This window comes from Harpia harpyja, chromosome 17, assembly GCF_026419915.1.
Source record: "Harpia harpyja isolate bHarHar1 chromosome 17, bHarHar1 primary haplotype, whole genome shotgun sequence".
NCBI lineage: Eukaryota > Metazoa > Chordata > Aves > Accipitriformes > Accipitridae > Harpia > Harpia harpyja.
This window is the reverse complement of record NC_068956.1, coordinates 6813239-6831510: the sequence shown is the minus strand read 5'-3', so window position 1 is coordinate 6831510 and position 18272 is coordinate 6813239. Positions and strand designations below refer to the sequence as shown.

The 18272-nt window shown below is 40.1% G+C and overlaps 1 protein-coding gene across 14 annotated transcripts in view; it reads right to left on the bottom strand.

The window, feature by feature from the left end:
• DLG2 (discs large MAGUK scaffold protein 2) overlaps positions 1–18272 on the bottom strand; it is a 1027713-nt gene that overhangs the window by 985974 nt on the left and 23467 nt on the right. The window lies entirely within an intron of this gene.

The following is an 18272-nucleotide window of genomic DNA, read 5'->3' as shown; positions in this document are numbered from 1 at the left end:
AACACCTACTTGCCTGCTCATGTTCCCTCTACAAACCCTGCCTCACTCTTTTCCTTAGACCGTCATTGTAATAACACTATTATTGCTGCTATTTAAAATGTGCACTGAGTCAGCACACTGAAACTTGGAAAGGTATGTATGTACATACAGGGGGTTTTATAACTGACAATATTTTTGCAAGATGCTTAATGGCATTTCTTTCTTTAAGATATTTTATTGCTGAATCTTTCTACTTTTTATTTGCTATGTAACCATGCACATTTTCTGCTTTGTTAGGGAATGAAGATAAATAGGCATTTACATTATCTATTGTGTTGTAATGGGTAAACATCAGAAAAAAACCTGCATGGTAATGCAAATCTGGAGAGAATTGTTCTTTCCAAATGCTCTGAATATTGCTCTTATCTTTATGAGCAAGGAGTCTACCTGAAAACAATCCTGCAGTTTCCACACGGGGTATTTCGCAGGCTTAATTAGAGAAATTCAGAAGTTCTGTTTGCCAAGACCTTTCTTCTGATAGACACAGAATCAGGGAGTGGTTGAGGTTGGAAGGCACCTCTGGAGACCACCTACTCCAACCTCCCTGCTCAAGCAGGGTTAACTAGATCAAGTTCCGCAGAGCTGCGTCCACTCAGGTTTTTAATATCTCCAAGGACAGAGACTCCACTGCCTCTGTTCAACCATGCACACGAGGACTGGACGCTGACACAAAGACTGCATAATCATTGACTTTCACAGCTGACCAGAGAAGCAAGCAAAGGCAAGAAAACACATAAAATACGTATGACTTAAATTACAGCATGACTCGCAAATTAGTACAATACAGTCCTACCTAGTAATGCCCCAGCAATCACTGAAACAAGACCATATGTTCCAGTATGATCAACCTATTGTTTTAATGTGACCTTACGAGTCACAGTTCACATGAACAATATCCATTTCATGGTTTCACTCTAATAAAAATGTAATGAAATAATCTTTTAAAGTATAAATCTCTGTTTTCCTGTTTACTTTTATGAGCTAAGTAGGAACTACAAGCTTCATCCTACAACCATGCTCTAAAGAATCCCAAAGATTGCTAGCTAAACCACTACTTTAAATATTCCAGCATATTCTGAAAGAACTAGCTGATGGTTTGTGTTTCTTTAATACCTGATCAAAAGAAGAACGAAAATTTGCTGTTTCCCAAGAGTCACCCTCGTCTCCTATCATTAGGTTAATATAATTTAGAAAAAAAATTGCAATAATGTTTACCATCTTAGGATCAAGCTGAGAAAATTCACCCAAAGCCATCTGGAAAGAAATCCAACCCTATCAAAAGAAACTTTTAACTTTTTAACTGAAGTTATTTAAATGTCTGCTACGGGAAAAGTTTTGTTCTTTGCTTCAGAGGACAACTACACCATCCCGCAAGTGCCGACAAGCAGCACAAGCAGATACAGGCTGCAGCAGTTCTGACACGGAGCGGGGCCCCCCCACCGCTTCTGAATAGCAAGCAGCAATGGGACTCACCCGCTCTGCAGTGTGTATGGTGCTACTCACTAGTAAGCAAAGGAAAATCGATTTCTTATTGTTTGGGTTCATAGAATATAGTCTAAAAATGTTCAAACAATATTTAGACACACACATTTCCATATGAGAATTCCCTGGTCCTGTTCTGGGATTTCACTAGGGAAAACGTAGCTTTTTGATGCACCAGATGTGCAGTATATTGCAAAATACATAAGCAGGAAGGTTTTTTATGGAGAAGTATAGGCATGCACTTTACTTACCATACACAAAGTGTGGAAGATTCTTCACCAGATTATAACACTGCAAATGCATGAAATAATTTTAAATGTGCCAGTGAACAGAAGAAGAATTTGGCCTATTCTCTGTGCCGTGTATTTACTTAGACTGAAGAAAGGTGAAAAGAGCAATGTTTCTACTAAATTCCTTTTGAACATAAACTTCATTGCAGTCACCTAGCTGAAACATAACTTAGGTTAATGGTGCCACCTGGTGACAAGTCTTACTTGCTGTTCCCATACCTTGTCAAGCAAGAAAAAAGAAATTCATATGCTACAAATCTTCCCCTCGAGACTAACCCCCCCAAACAGCATCACCTGCAATAATTACTTGGCCTAAGGAGCGCAGTGTATTGTACACATAGAAAGAACAATAAACAATAGGAAGGAAAATACTTCTTAACAGACTTTCACTTTAGACACTACCACACACTTGGAGTTATTAGCTTGTAAAGAGAATGCACTTAGGAGTACACAAAAGAAAAAGGGAGAAAAGACACTGATTTATCTGAATTTGCTGATGCTGGGGGAGCCCGGCATTTTGTCTATCTCAAAAACTTCTTGTTTGCTGCAGTGGTGTGTGAGACTCTTAGAACCACCTGGTAGGATTTTACTACTCCCCTTGACTGCAGTCCCTAAACAAAAATGAGTGTTTGAGCCACATGCTCTTTGCACCTTACCTGTCAGTAATAACCCACATGAGAAATTAATTCTGAAGCCCTAAACTTCTCTGTGCATTTCTCTGTGCATATGGATAGCTTTAAAATGCTAATATTTAAGAGATGGGTAGAGTAACAGAAAGGGAAATGGGAGCTTGTATTTTGCAGGAGATGCTTGGGCATAAAGTGGAGAAAGACAACATCATGTCACCCAACTTACAGTTGTTACAATAGTTGCACAATAAAATAGCCAGAATTTGGGTTATGGATCATATTGATGATTTCTCTACAGCTTGGCTTGTATGCAAAATACAAGTTCCCAACAATCACTGCCCAAACACCAGTTTAATTACATTACAGTAATGGTTACAGGTGAAACCACTCATTTAGGAGTCTCATTGCAGCTTTACTCCTACCCAGCTGTTACAGTATCCTATTTAACACTTAGAGTTGCAAACCTGCACAGCTTCAGCAGCACAACTGCTGACTCGTCCTTCACATTTATAAAAAAGACATTTAGTAGCAAAAAGCTTACTTAAAGGCAGTATACTTGCTTTAAGGTTCACCATGCTCACCCAAAATTTGCTAATTTTTTGCTAAACTCAGCATTTTGGAAGGGCACATGAAAGTACTGGACAACTTTAACGGTATTAATGTGCTCTTCAATAGAGGAAAACTGCATCCCTTCACCCCCAGGACCCTTTGCAGATTGGGATTTCCCTTCTATGAAACCTAATCAGGGACCTCCTTAATTTAACAAAAGAGGAATATCTCAGCTGAATTATGGATATTCTTCTCTTCGAAGCCTACTTCACATAATGCAGTCACATGCTGCATATGCAAATTATACAAGTATCCATATGCTTAATTTATATGACTATTTAACCAAACTGGCATAATAAATATGTCTAGTTAGATACTTGCAGTAAGTGTGCAGCTGTCTGGAAGGAGGTACAAAATCACCATCAGTGAAATCCAAACTGCAGCTGTCATTAATCAAAGCTTTGCCCTTGAACATTCATCATTGTGATATTGCTGTGACAAAGTGGACTTTTACTGCCATTTGGGATGGGAAGATTTTACTTCCCTAAAATAATTCAAGTTCTCTAGTGGTGCAGATGCTGTGAAAAAGCCAGTTTTCGTGTTTGCTCTCAACACAGCAAATAAGCAGAGGAAAGATCATCAAAATGTTATAGAAAACTAAAATTATCTGTAAGATGCTGTATATTTAAATGCTGAACTTTTGCACGGTAGGTAGAAAATCCCTACTGAAAGTATTTGTGTTTAATAGAAATAATTGGTGTTTCTTGGATCAATGACCTGGAAATAATGCAGTCAGGAGAGATTTGATTGTTAGGTCAAATGAAGATTTTTACAATATTGAAAAGGTGGTGTAAAAGGAGCTTTAGTCAAGATGAGGTTCCATTTCTAAAGATACACCATTCACTACATCCTTTGACCAGAAAAGAGCGGTGACTGTCAAAATTATTCACCCACTGGACTGACAGTGAAGGAGAGGTTTGAACAGGCTCAGGGAATGAAACCAGAGCAATCCACTGAGCCTTCTCATGGTCAATATGGCCAATATTCACATCATAGAATCACAGAATGGTTTGGGTTGGAAGGGACCTTTAGAGTTCATCCAGTCCAACCCCCCTGCCATGGGCAGGGACATCTTCAACCAGATCAGTTGCTCAGAGCTCCGTCCAACCTGACCTTGAATGCTTCCAGGGATGGGGCATCAACCACCTCTCCGGGCAACCTGTGCCAGTGTTTCACCACTCTCATAAAAAATTTCTTCCTCATATATAGTCTAAACCTACCCTCTTTTAGTTTAAAACCATTACCCCTTGTCCTATCGCTACCTGCCCTTGTAAAAAGTCCCTTGCCATCTTTCCTGTAGGCCCCCTTTAAGTACTGGAAGGTGCTATAAGGTCTCCCTGAAGCCTTCTCTTCTCCAGGCTGAACAACCCCAACTCTCTCAGCCTGTCTTCATGGGAGAGGTGCTCCAGTCCCCTGATCATCTTCGTGGCCCTGCTCTGGACCCGCTCCAACAGGTCCATGTCCTTCTTATGTTGGGGGCCCCAGAGCTGAACAGAGTACTCCAGGTGGGGTCTCACCAGAGCAGAGTAGAGGGACAGAATCCCCTCCCTCGACCTGCTGGTCACACTTCTTCTGATGCAGCCCAGGGTACGGTTGGCTTTCTGGGCTGTGTCAAGGCTTCACTCTACTCAGACTATAAGCCATCATTACTTTTCAAAGATGAATAACAACTTTCCAAAGATTTTGGTTTTCATGTAATTGTTAAGAATATATGACCCTTATTTTGTACGCATTGACTAGCAGTTAACCAGGGTTCTTCACAGACAAGATACTTGTCCATAGAGGCTAACAGGCCAGTGGATCTACTTAGATCCACTAAAATCAAATTTAGCCAAAAGAACAAGGGTTTGGGTGACTGCTATCAGGCATATTATTTAGGCTAGACAAAAGATGATACACTTAAATAAGATCAGTGGGGAGAACCTGCAACACCTGAATACTATTCTGACAATGCTTGTGAGATCTCTCCCAACACCCTCAACACACAAGCTATGCCATGTAAATTACACATGCTTGGGACCATCTTCTAGCACTGAACTTGGATTCGTACTTTAAAATTCTCTTAGCCTCCAGAGCAGAGCAGCCACATACGCCAATTTATGGGGGTGATCCCTGGGCTGTGAATTGTTTGGCAGAATGCTGGTCAGATGGGCCAAAACCTTGTCAGAAATGATTCAAGCACTTTTACAGTATAGATGATTGAGTCCCCCTGTGTGGAAACACACCTGTTCCCAGGTTAATTCACTAATAAAGACATTTCCAAATAGATTTCAGCTGTCAGTATGTTCTCAGAGTGATTTGTGGACGGTGAGAGTGTGCACATGGGCAGTTCATTAACTTGCTGGAAATCCATACTCCTGCTTGCCTTGCAGTGACTTTGTCATGTAACCCTACTTGAAGCGAACTACTGAGAATTTGCTGACTGCAGCTTCTGCATTTGTGAGCCATCTGTTCGGTCCTAGCACTTGTGTATATTGCTTGCACATGAGATCCGCACCACTTTACTGGATGCTGTTTTATGAGAACATTATCCGGTTCAGAAGGAGCAGAGATTCCCCGTCACCCTCAGCTGTGCAGTCGCCCACCAAAGTTTTCGAATTCATTTACGGTGCCATTGAGAACCTTTAAGGATACAACCTATGTACAGCAAATTCTTAAAGTCTTTTCGCTGCACTATGGAAATTGTACTTCAAAGCAAAATGCTGTGTTTTAGCTGTGAATTATTGTAAATCTATCGTTTAGTGAAGGCCTCCCCAAAACCTTGTTCTTTGCCCAACACTTGTCAAATAGCTTCTGGTTTGGGAAAAAGCATTGCAGTTTGTGACACAGTTCTAGTATAGAGCAATATGTGATGAGCAATGGGCCTGAGATAGATGACTACTATGTCTCTCGTGTACGGTGATTTTCAGGGAAGGCAAAGAAGAGGAATTGTAATATTCTCTGAGGCTCTTTTGCAGCAAAAAGAAGAGGTCTGGCAGAGCAACTACCTCAAGCTATAATATTTTCCTTTTCATCATGACTACTATTTCCATACTACTGTTTTTCAAACAGATGATGAGGACTGGCACTGAAGAAGCTGGAGGAAGTTGACAATTTGAATGAATGACAATCCTAAAAAATGCATTTGAGAATTGTGAAAGGAAGATTTCTATGCACGAACATCCACATCTCTATCCTTTGGCAGGGCTTAGCGTGTGTTTGCCTTCCATGATGATACAAGTCCTGTTTCAAAGGAAGGTTCTTCCAGAAACTTTCACACCAAATTTATTTGAGTGCAAAGCTTGCAGAATCTGAATTCTGACTGAAAAACCTTGCAGTTCTTGTATTTATCCTTAAAAATGGTGCTGGATAAGAGCACTTTGCCAGCAGAGGTTATGTCACAAACCTGTAATATGACACAATTCTTATTACAAGTTATTTATAAGTCTATTCAAATTTATAATCCACTTTGAAAATGTCTTTATCCCATTGAGAATTGAGTATACATGTCCTAGCATTCCTGTATCTTCATCTCTAATCCTTTACTTACCACCCACACTGCTTAGTGAAAGTTCCGGAATGGCCCTTTTGTTTACCCAGATGTCCTCCACTACCTTAGGGTTGTCTTGATTTAATGCCAACTCCTCATTTAAATGCAAAATATACCTGGCATAACATCATTACAGCACTATTACTGTAACGCGCCTCACAACCCCATCCCTATTTCTCCAGAGATCCATCTCCTCACCACCTGAAAATCAATATACAAAGCTACAAGCACAAATACAAATCTGGTGTTTGACAAAAGGCCATTGGAGTTCCTTCCTTAGACCTCTCTTCAGTGAAATTTAAGCCAACCTGCAAGAAAACAGGGTACAAAGAGAGAAATCCAGCAGTTCTTCGGCTGCATGGCCTTATTACAGAGACCTTCACAATATATCCTAATGCTACACCAGGAAAGCCCAAATTCTGTAGGCAAATGCTGCAGGAAACCCCACAGCACCCTGGTACTTCAGGACACAGCTGACATCCTGGGGCTGAGGAGCAATATATCAAAGAAGGGGCAATTCCCCCAAAAAGGCACAAATCCCACCCTTCCATCTCAACTGCAGAGGCCAAAGGTGAGAAAGTAGTGAAGATACTTAATTCACAATCTCTTTTTTAAATTTACTAACTGTTTTTATTGATTTTCTCCTTCAAGTGAAATTTTAAAAGGAAGAAATAATCTCAAAAGAAAAGGTTGTGAGTGACATAAGAGATAATAGAAAGGCACTCCAAAGGGAAACTGGTGCTTGGCAGTAAGTCCCCAGCCAAAAAGTGTTACATGATAAACAAAACACTTAGCAAAGCTAAACAAATAGTGCTTGTCCCTTACCTTCCCCAGAGCCCTGGCAGTGAATTTATCTCATTAAAGTACTGGATGTTCTTATCCAATATTTACAGTCCTGTTTTCCCGTTACTCTAACAATTGTTATAGTCCCAGATAAGTAGTCAATGAAAGATGCATGTATTTTAATTTGTGTGGAGTATCAACTGGGATTCTTATGTTGTCACCAAGACACCTCCCTGAATCCCCAGGAATCACCGACAAAGCTGTTGAGAGATCTTGTCCTTCTCACTCACATGCAACTTTTGCACCAGGCACAGGACAGAATTTCTTGGCTTGGTGATTTGTATGGCTCCAGCTCAGACTCTTTAACTAAAGAATATTGAAATTCGTGAAAAAAATCCATTGCACAACTAGATATAACCTCCCAACTAAAGAGGATTCCTGCTCTTCAGGAGTACCTCCTCAGAAAAATAAGGATATTTTAGAAACAATGCCAGCTCCACACAGAAAAATATATTTTTTTTAAAAGCATGTGTTAAAGCAGTAGTTGTTTTTACTGTTCTTGTATATTTGCTGTTGTTATTGTTCTGCTTTGCCTGAATTCTTAGTACACAATTCAGCCAATCTAACCAGGTCAAGTCACCTCAGGCAAATAGGATCTCCTGGTTTCAAAGGCACCACCTGTTTCCATTGCCTACAGAACTATACTCTTATATTTAGGGGTATAACCCACACTTCAAAGGCCAACCCAATTAAGGTGCAAATTATGTGGACTGAATCTCACCCTGCAGTTTCTTTTGGCCTGTGGATAATATACAGCTGTAGATTACAGTCATCTACGCCGCCCTCTGCTCCTAGCTCAGCTCACAGAGGACTGGGAACTGAACAAAATCAGTGGACCCTCACTCGCAGGTGGTTGGGATAATAGCAAGTTTAGTAGAATATTAATAAAATATCTGTTTTTAATTTTGTATTCCCATTAAAATATTGATCCTTATTGCATTAGAGTCCGCGAAGCTGGTTTATTCAATCATAATCACTCAGATTCCATGTTATGAGCAAGTACCACCCAAAGCAAGACTGGCAGTAAAAAGTCTCATAGATGGCAGCTCCATCCACAGGTAGACATATATTTGTCCAAACTGTAAGACAAATAATTTCCAGTTATTAACAGATTTGTAAAAATAACCATTTATCACAAACAATGCAAAAATACAGAGCTATGTATTTATTAGTAATTTGTACACCAATAAAAGCTCATTGTCCCCTCCTATTTTCATATGTTCCTATTTCTAATTACTGCTTGCCATTTTCTGACCCACTCTTGCTCTAGGAGGATATCCTATCCCATCTTCCACAGCGAAGATAACAAAACTGAACAAGAATAGGGCCCTGACTGGGTCTAAATTCCCTCCAAGAGAATGAAGTCGGACAATGCTTTCCATTATAACTTGAGCTTGACGGCGTACATCGGGATGATCTCATGGTATGATGTAAGCTTTGGATTCCTCAGATCAGCTCCGTGTTTGGTCACAAGTGTCCTATGAGGTCTTGGGTCAGTCACTAAAGCCTTTGTTCAGATCAGCTGGGTTTTGCAATCTGTAAACAAAGTCCCAGCAGTGCCACGGCGAGCTGGGCACCACGCCGCAAGGATGGCACTCCTGTGTTAGTTAGACATGGACATCAGATGTCTCATTCTCACCAAACACACGTACTGGGATGCTGCTTAGGTGTCAAATGGGAGACACTGGACTGTATCCAGATGCAGGGTTAGAGACCACTGTACACACAGACACCTAACACTTCTTTTTGATGAAACGGGGTGTATTAGTTATCTCCCTATTCCAGAGGAGAGCTGTGAAGGTGTGGTCTTCAAAATAAAGAGGTACTCCTCTGAGGACCATCTAAATCTCTCAGATTGGTTGTCCTTGTTGCAAACTCAGGTATCAACTCACGAAATATAATGTTGACCTCACATAACACATCCATTTTAGAATGCTTTATACACCCTGTGTTATGAGCAAAAATTAACAGTCTAAAAGGGCTTTCTAATTCCTCATCTAATGAGACTTTATACAGAAAAGCAGCTGGAGCTCCTGCTCATAAACGCCTTGCTATAATTACAAGATAAGCAAAAGAATTAGGCTTTCTAATAATAATAAATTACCAAGCAGAAAATGTAATAAAATCTAACAAGGTCTCTCTATATTGCATTGTGTTAATAGAACCTTTTTGTATTACCATCTATTGCAAAATGCTATGCATGAAACTAATTAAGTGAAGTGCGTTTTTTCTCAGGTTAAGTAGAGCACCTACATTTCTGCAATTATTATACCTTTGGCAAGTCTGTCCTGATTCTGTTCCCATTCAAAGATGGGAAGAGAAATCAAGTCAGCATTATAGCAAGTTTTGTGTGATCACTCTCAAGTGCATTTAGCAAATGGTCAAAATGGCCAGGTAAAAGAGCTCTCTAAACAAACAATGCTTTGCACAACCATAGTGCCTCTCATCCAAGGACTTTAGTGCATTTGATAAATATTAATTGACTCCCATACTGCTGCTTTGAAGTAGGCAAGGGATATATTTAAGTATCACTTCATTTGCTACTGAAATGCATTCCCCCTTTCCGCTCTTGAGCAGGATGCAGCAGCTGTTTAACAACACACATGAATATTAAACAAGAGTTTTAGAGAAGAAGTAAGGAATACTTAATCCAAAAGAACCCCAGAGGGATTTACATGGGTAGAAAGCAATTACTTAAAGCAACGGCCCCCAAACTCCATGGTTGATTCTGTTCTCCTTCAGCCACCTCCATTTTAAATTTAATTTTGCTGGGGCTATTAATAATATTGGAGGATCTTGCACACAGCCTGTCACCTCTGAGCTGCAGAAAGGGGAACCCTGGCACAAAATCTGGGCCAGAACTGGTAAAATTTTGCTTTTATTCTGACAAAATGAGCCAGGGGACATAAATGATCACAGTACAGTAAGATTTCGGCTTTATACTGCTGAAAGAAGATATGAATAGCTGGTTGGAGTTCAGAGGATTCAATAATTAAGCCCTCACACAGCTATTCCTCCCACCTAAACACTAACTGATGAGACCTTGTTTTCAACACATCCCACTCAGTACGGAGTACCGTACTCGGGAGCAATGGTCATCGGCTGGCTCGGGGTTTCTGCCCCATTTCTCTTGGTGGTTGCATCAATGGGTTGCACATGGCAGGGAACATCTCCTGCCAGTGCAGAGAATTTGCCACCTGGAAGTCACAGTTTTGGGGAAAACTGTGGTTTGCACAATGTCATCTCAGCCTCATGTCCTGCATTACGGGGAAACCTCTTTACAGTCTCACAGGGCATCATCTATTTAATATCTAGCTGTCTCAGCATGAAGAATAAGTTCTTGCTCTGGCAGATGAAAACTATTAGAGAAGATTCAGATTCATAACAGGACAAAATTCACCAAGCAGCCGTTCAAAAACTGCAACGGGGACATTGCCGTCTGTGCAGCAGAAACCAGATAGAAAGAGCAGAGAGCTTTCCTTTACCATGAAACATCATCACCAGTTGTTTCTTGTGACAAAAAGAGAGGGCATTTAAACACAATGGGCATTAATTTGGTACCTAACTGCACCTACAAATTTCTTTACTATTTCAATAGTCTCTGTTGGAATGGGTGGATGCATTTTGCCAAGGAAATCTCCAGAGTTATTCCTGTAAATATGTCATTTAAACACACTTTGTGTACTACAAATACAATTTCTACAGGCTTTTCCTAAACTATATTTGAGAAATTTAACTGGCTAGCCCATTCGCATAGGCTATCCAAATTATTTGCTTAGTTTTACACCAAATCTACATCATCACTTCCAGTTTCAGTATTAGGATTACATTAACAGCTTAACTTGTACTTAGTTATTAACGAGAAACAATTCTGGCAGGCGAGCTAAACATTCATCTTAACTGAAAACATTACGCCTTTATTTTTCCATCAAATTAATAAATGAGGTCACCAGATGGCCTTTATAGGATCATCGAGTTGGGCTTCTTAGGTCTCATGTTCCTTGTGTGCTTTACCACAAAGCTAAAAATCCTTAACATTGCCAGCACATCTCATGAATCGTTAGTCCAGCACTGGCACTCTCACATGAGCAAAATACCTCCAAAAAACCCCGAGTTACACAAACACAGAATCCTTTCCTGAATCAGGTCTCCCATATTCACAACACATGACAGCAGACCTGGGACCACAGGTTAGAAGTGATGCACCATGGAGCAGTGGTAGAGGGACTTTCCATTTGACATGCATTAATGAAGCCATTCCCCTAAAAACAATTATTTCTTAGAAAGGTCAAGTGTCTTTTACTGAATAGTTAATTTTGCAACCAGGTATTCAACCTGCCGGATGGGCACTATGTTCACATAAATCACCATTTTATACAGTTCAGACTTGACCTAGCAGAATATAAGCATCTTTCTCCTCTTCAGTGTTGAGGAATGGGAACAGACCTTCGTATGGCTGATTTCAGAGAGACCGTACCAGGCAGTACTTTGCTTGACCTGACAATAACTCTCCGTAGGGACACCACTCTTGCATTTCTGCAGAGGGTTTCCCAAAAGAGAAAGCAAATCTTACATGTTTTCCCAAATCCTTTAAGCTTCTGACCACAAAACTGTTCTACATCCCCACCTTGCACTGAAGAGATTTGTATTTTGTTTAGATATACAGCACAAAACTGTAGCCTGAGCACAGGCTAGGCATCTGGATGAGGTTTGTCCTTGGTGCATTTACACCACCTAGTCCCTTGTAGGCTGATCCATAGGTAAAGCATGTACATACTACTGCAATACGGATCTTAAACGGGCTTACTCATTTCTACGTTGACAAATCCTTCATGCTAGCTTCCTGGATATATTTATCTTTACCTAAAACTAAGCAAATCTTTGGACAGCTAATGAATTAGCACAAACAGATGTTGCTGATAGATGTTGGGCTCCTGCTTGCTTTGGCATCATGGCTAGTTGAAACTTTTTGAGCAATTCCAAAAGACAGTCAACAGCTGGAAGAGCATTAAATTGGAGTTCAAAACCCTAGGAACTCACAGGTATTCACAGGATAAACTTCATGCATTAAAAGATAAAGCATACCTGTAGGACCCTTACACCACATAGCAATGTTTTCTCTGATCTCACAAAAGCCCTAGTGATATTCAGGAGTCATTATACACTTCTGCTAGGCGATCCATAACATTTTGAAACAGAAAACACTATGCTTACTGTGAACAAAGTAAAATACCAACAGATATGTATATTTGAAATCAATGTTACCACAAGATGTCACTCTAAACTTTATTTAGAAAAAGGGCTTGACTACTTCAACTTTAACGAGCTCAAAGTTACTTTTTTCCAACTATATTTGGTTTCTTCCAAATTGTATTTATAAAACTTAAAACATATATTAATGGCTTATAAGGAAAAAACAACCAAACAAACATGAGAAATACAGTCTACCACACCAAAACTCATTGGTAAATCCTCAGAAGGCAGGCTGGGTATGAAATGATGACAAGAATAAAAACAGAGCAGTCTTCTGGTTTTAGGGGTTAAAGAACAAAAAGAATGAAGTTACAGTTCTACATTGCAGTTCAACACTGGAGATCAAAAATAATTCAAGAAAAGGCAAGACTTGGGAGAAAATATCTGGTACACAATGCAACTCAGTATCTATCCCTCTGTCTCACTGTAATTAGGTCAGATTTCTCCTGCTATCTAATTACCACCTGTTTTGAAAGATACTCCCCCACAACCATTCCTCCTACTACCTGCAGGTACTTGGATTCTGGGAAGACAGTGAATCTCCTAGCAAATTCCCTGATGAAAATAAGCATTCATATATATGAATATATATATATGTAAAAATATGCAATTATATCATGTATGTGTATAGATATATGTGCATGTGTATATATACATAATACTGTGAATATATGTAATTTGTATGTAAATATATATATGTTTATATAACCAGAATTTTGGCGGGAGAAGGCAACAAGGGCACTCTTGAGCCACGTCCCCATGTATCTGCAGTGGAGGCAGAGGACCAGCCCAGGGCATGCAGCAAGGCAGTGGCAGAGCCAGGATCGGGAGTGAGTCCTCCGAGCAAAGCCGCTCTGACACCATCTGCTCTGACATTTCCATTATCAGCAGCATATTGAAAACGATGGTGATCCCAATCCCAGTACCTCCAAGAAATACACCTTCAAAACACTTATTTTGCAGAAGAAAACCATCTAATTCATCTAAACCATCTAACTACTGGGACATTGGGACAAAAATCAGATCTAAGAGAAAGGAAACGGTACCTTTGGTAGTGTCAGCACCTCTATTAGCTCAAGCAGCGAAGGCTGGTGTGAAGTGTCCGACAGTTTTGACCTCGATTAAAATATGTGTGTTATCAATATCATCGCACAACAGAATTTCCAATGAGAAGTTCTTTTTACTATCCTTAAAGTCTAGGAAATCACCATGTAAAATTAACTTCAAAACACTGATAAAGTTGTAAAGGCAACTCCCAAAGTTAGAAAGTGTCGCAATTTAAGTATATGGCCACATACAATTTTTCTCTCTGCTCTGACACTTTATTCACTATACCGAAGAGGTCTGCCCTGGGGAAGCTGTCTGAGCAACCTTTGCACCATTTACCTCAGGAGCTGAAAGGCTGAGAGCGATAAGAAGATTTCTTGAAGGTTCTTTAGCTTAAGAGCATTAAACGCCACCCCAGGAATTAGACGCTACCTCTGACTCCTACAGAGAGTCTCAGTGATGGTCAGGAAGTCATGTACGCTGTATTTTTCCAAAATGACCACCCATCAGATGATCCTCATGTTTTAAGTGCCCAAAATGAGACATTGGGACAGTCTTGCTGGAATAGTGATACGCCCTGTTGCAGCTGGAGCTGTGGTCAGACATCAAAAGTGTATGTGGTGATGTATCAGGTCAGAAGTGTCTCCAGTCAGGCCTCTAAAATAAATAGATATTTTAACCTCTATTTCTCAGGGCTTCGGTACCACCTCCGCAGCACAGAACTACAATCACCTCATCACACAGTAAATAACGACAGGAAAGCAACGGATTAAATACCTGCTCATAAGCTGAGTCCTGCCCCTTCTGCACACTGAATGAAGCAGGATTTTTGAAGGAAAACAGTTTGAGGTCAAATAAATATGAAGTATCACACGGTATGTATGTACAGGAATTGAACTTAGTTCACAGAAGCTACCTTAGTTATAGCACTGACCTACTTCTGACCGCAGACCTAATTCTCTTCTTTTCACATTGTTTTGAAATACCACAGATTTTCTGTGTAACATAACATAATGATAATTATTATAAAAAGTATTTTCTATTTCTAATGCCTGGGATTTTATGCAATAGTGCCTTAATCAACTACATCAGCAGAAATTCAAAATCACACAACTATGATGACAAAATGGAGACAGGAAAGAACAAATGAATGACATAAATTCAGTCTTCTTTGAAAAGAGCTCGTAATCATCTCAGTGGCAGATCAGGGTGACAGAGCCCAAACACAGTCGCAGAAAATGGACCACACGACAGAATAAACACACAATGGGAATGAACAACACAGTCTGCAGTATTTCTTGTCAAGACATATTTTAATACCCAACAGATCTCCAAAGTACAGAATCATACCTGAGAAAACTACAGTAGAAGTTTGACATAAATATGATATCCACTGTTACCTATTACTATATATATATATAGTAATTTATGTAAGTATTATATATGTGTGTGTGTATATACACAAATATATGCATATATCTGTCTGTAGGATTAACTAGTTTACTTTCATGCATCTTACTATTCAGTGCTCAATCCCAACTCCACTGACTCCCATGACACTAGAAGGACAGGGTTAAGAAAAAGAGTCCTGAGATTCCAGAAGAGCCACAGGAGTGGCACCAGGCAACAGAATTGGCTCTTTTATAACAGCTTTGAAAACTCTAAGGTATAACACTCTTCAAGGCTAAAATGTTTCTGTGATTTCAAAATTACCATGCAGTTTCTTAAAAAGTTATATTCACTAAACAAAAATCACATCACAGTCTAGCCTAAAATGACTCCGCAGACCAAAACATTAGAGAGGGAGAACAGCTCTGCTATTTTAGAAACAAAAATAAACATTGGGATTACTGACGGAACAGCTTGCTCTAGATTATTTTCTTCCATTTTATTAGTAGATGTACAAACTACATTAGCGAGATATAAATCCAGCCTTTCTTTATTTAACACCAAAAAACCCATCTATCTCATTGTTCTTTTATATTCCCTCAGCTTGAAAAACGAGAATACATTATTCAGAATAAAACCAGATTATCTAAATGCGTCTCTTAATAATTTGTCTCTAGTTCTCATCACAAACCAATAATAAATGGCTATCCCTACTTAATGCAAAGAGAAAGAAAAGCTTCACACTGGGACAGCAGCCACACAGCAACAGCTGCTGCAACTGCATTTTATTAATTCTAATTATACATGGAATCCATATGGCCAAGACACACTTTAAAAAAAAAACACTACAGGAACAAAAACGGCTTTTATTCCTTGCTGGATATTGAAAACTAACAAGCTCAACAGTTATTACATTGCTCATATTAAACACTCATCTTAAAAATGGTTTATTTCCAATGCACAGCTTTTGCATTTCGAAAGAGAAAAGTCCACAAAGCTTCTGAATTCCTTGCCTGAGATGTAAATGCTATCATTCACTGGTTAAAAGGCAGCAAAATACGAGCAGAGGGTTGCATTAGGATTACAAGTGATTATGTATTACCTAGGTTGTATCAGTGCTGTAATCGGTTTCTTCTTGTACACAGATAGGTTGAGAATCCAAATACAGACCTGGGCTGGGATTCTGAATATTTCAGAGTCCATCAGCATTCATATCCAGCAGTTTTGTGTAATTCTTTAAGGAAAAGGTCAACAGCCCATATGAGATCCCAATAAGAATTCCCACAAATGTAAGAGGTATCAGAGCTTTGCTTTGGGGTTGAGGTATTTTCTGGTAATTCAGAAGCTTTTAATATTTAAATTCTTTCAAACAAAAACCGATTTTGGGGTACCCACACACGATTCCCACATCTTTGCACACACACCTTCTCTCAAGGTGGAAAATTACCAAATTACTTTAATATTAAGAAGTTGTTGTGGGAGGGCTACTCACATCTCCAGGTTGGCCAGCAAGAACAGGGAGAGCCATGCCCTGGCTCTATTTGCTCCTTATCTCTAACCAGTAAGGCATCACTGTAACACCCAGTAAGTCCCAAAGGCAAAAACAATTCTGAGATTTCGGGAGATACAGAAATATTTCAGATCCTCCATCACAGACACAGCTAAGAAAGACTCGGTAACACTTAAGACCTCAGTGAAACTCCCCTCTCTGGATATTTTCAGCCTGATTTCCCTAGAGTACCGTGATGTCTGTCTGTCTTTTTCCTGCATGTGCATCCACCTGCCAGCTCTCACCAGCTAACTTTGAACCCTCTGCCCAACGTCAATGCAACTTATAGAAGTGAAGAAGCCCCACGTCCTCCAAAGGATCTGCAGGTACCACGGGGTGGGGAGAGTTAGAAGAGCCGGAGAGAAATGACGACACTGCAGGGGAAATTGCACTGCCATGGAAGCAAAAATAGCGGTGGGCCAAAATCCACTGGAAACCACTTACATTAGATCTGCCTTTTTTTTTTTTTTTTTGAACAAATGGTTCACTCTGTGTGACCAAACTTTCACTGGAGAACCGCAAGGGTTAGCTCCTCAAGCTGGCTGAGATCCAGCCCCCAGCTCATTAAAAAAAAAAACGATGACACGGCTTCAAACCATCCCGAAGATCTAGCACTGCTACCTTTAGCTCTTTTGAGAGAAAGCACAAATTTGCTTACTAAGAGAATTGGACTTCAAGAATAAAAGCAGCTGCAGCTGTCTTCAGGCAAAACAAAAGCTGCCGTTGAATTTAAATTTCAGTTCTGCTGTAATTTATGCCGCAACAAAGAAAGATGCCAGTTCGGGAAAGTAGGACTCTGTGCGGAGTAATAACAGGCTTCCCCATTGTCAGAGATGTCATTTGAGCGCCTCTCAAATGTGACAGAGCACTGAAGGGTTTCTGCACATTCCTTTTGCTCCTCGACGTTTGTAATAGTGAGGGAGGGTTTCAATATTTTTAGAAACAGCTATAGAAGAATCTTTATTTCTCAGTCAGCAAAGGTCTGAATATAAATCTCTGGAAGAATCACTCCAACCCATGATCCAAGGCAAGCGAAGTCAAAGGGAGTTTTTTCTTTGACTTCGTGAACGCTGGACTCGGGCCCTCGGCGAGAGGATTGCCTAATGTCCCTGGGTCGGACGCAGGCTTGGCTGCACGGGATTAACTCCCGAGGAATTCAGTGTCATTACAGGAGGTGAAATAGCCTGACATGACCAGAAACAAGCTAACTGAGATTAAGGCTAGAGAACAATGACATACGAGATCAACGACCTTACATTCAGGAGCACTGTAAGTAGCTAAGTGTACTGAACACATAAGCGAGCTAAAAACATCTACCAAGAGTGAGCTTGGCAAGTATGAATAGACAACACCCGGTTGTGCTTTCCTATTGAAAAATTTCGCAGTACAACAATTTATTTAATATCCTTTTGGTCCCTGAAACACTGACATAGCACTAAGTGCTGAAACATGGTTCCTCCTGTGGATTGAGAACGATTGGTATTAGCAAGGGCCACCGTTGCCTTAGAAAGGTGACTGTCAATCACATTGCCCATTTTGATATCCTCAACTCCAGCAGCTTTATCAGGAGAGTTGTGAAGTTTGGTGTTGCCTTGTTTTCTGTGGTGCCATGA